Source organism: Kryptolebias marmoratus, linkage group LG21, assembly GCF_001649575.2.
Source record: "Kryptolebias marmoratus isolate JLee-2015 linkage group LG21, ASM164957v2, whole genome shotgun sequence".
Taxonomy (NCBI): domain Eukaryota; kingdom Metazoa; phylum Chordata; class Actinopteri; order Cyprinodontiformes; family Rivulidae; genus Kryptolebias; species Kryptolebias marmoratus.
This window is the reverse complement of record NC_051450.1, coordinates 1,421,780-1,423,265: the sequence shown is the minus strand read 5'-3', so window position 1 is coordinate 1,423,265 and position 1,486 is coordinate 1,421,780.

Here is a 1,486-nt window from a genome sequence, read left to right as displayed (position 1 = left end):
TTTCTGATGTCACTTTTTACAACATTTAGCTAGTTACATGTAATTGTTACAGCTACATACTAAATATAAATCTAAATGCTAAATGTTAAATCTAAATGTTGTAAAAAGTGACATCAGAAAATCAACACTACATTTTTAAACAGTGTTTGAAGCTAAATGTGACAAAATTTAGGCATGAATTTTTAGCACAAGCTAAATGTGACAAAATTTAGGCATGAATTTTTAGCAGAAGCTAAATGTGACAAAATTTAGGCATGAATTTTTAGCACAAGCTCCCTTTACAAACGGCGCCCCATAAGGGAGCCGTCTGTCGTCGTGAAACAGTTTTTTTTCCATTTTAAATGAGGCGCTAATGTTTCCTTTTAACAGCTTGCATGGAGCTTAGCGGGAGGTGTAATTGCGCGAGGCAAAGAGCGCGCGGAGACCTCTCATATCCTCAGTCTGACAGGGATCTCTGCTGTAATGTGACAGTAATCCTGCTGTGGTAAATGCCCCCTCCCTCCCCAAAACAATCTCTTCTGAAAAAAAAATCTGCCACAAAACTGACTGTGGACCAGACATGTTTTTCTGAAGGCAATCCCATTAAATACATATACGTGCTTCTGGCTTGAAAAAGGGATATGTCAGCCATTTTGAAGCAGGGTTCTGTGAAAGGTCATGAACAATTAATATCTCACCTGTTGTAGATAGCTCTTGGATGACTTCAGGCCCTGTGCAAAGGACAACAGTGTTTGTGAACATGTGAAAGTTTTTTAATTGTTTCAGCCTTGTGACCAATGCAGACCATGCATCCACATAAAGTCTATATTGTTGAAAATTTGTGTGGTGGCTGAGTACATTTACCCAAAATCAAATCTAACCTGATGCCATTTTCCTTCAACTTGCTTCTCTAACATTAGCTACATCTCAGAAAATGCTACAGATAAATCTTCCCAATACATCCCACCAGCTACACCACTTCTCACACAGGAAAGTTCCAGGGAGCAATTGGAGTTATAAAATTTGCAACAGCATGTATGCTCAGGAGCTTCTCTGCTACATGCGTCGCTGTTATATTTCACACATACCTTGAGGAAATTTTCTTAACAGTACCTGCTTTTTGAAGTATTCTTCTTGAACTCATTTTTTCTTACAATAAAAAGCACAAAAGCTTCTTTCGTGCAAAAGCAGAATTTGCTGCAAGGGATAAAATATTGGAAAAAAAACATCTTCAAACTTTTCACTCGGCATTAGAAATAATTATTTGCAATTGTCTCTCAGATGTTTGGCCCAGAATGCTGTTCAGACATCCTTCCAATATGCTGCACAGGATAATTTTTGCCTTTGATATTAGAAAGTTACACTCCAATAAACTCAGCAGATGTGTAAATTATTGCTGTTTTAATGTTATTATTGCAATAATTACAGGCTATTTGAGAAAATGGACCTCTTAGGTGAAATGAGAAAAGCAAGGCCTGACATGCGATCAGCACATCTGTTTGAATAT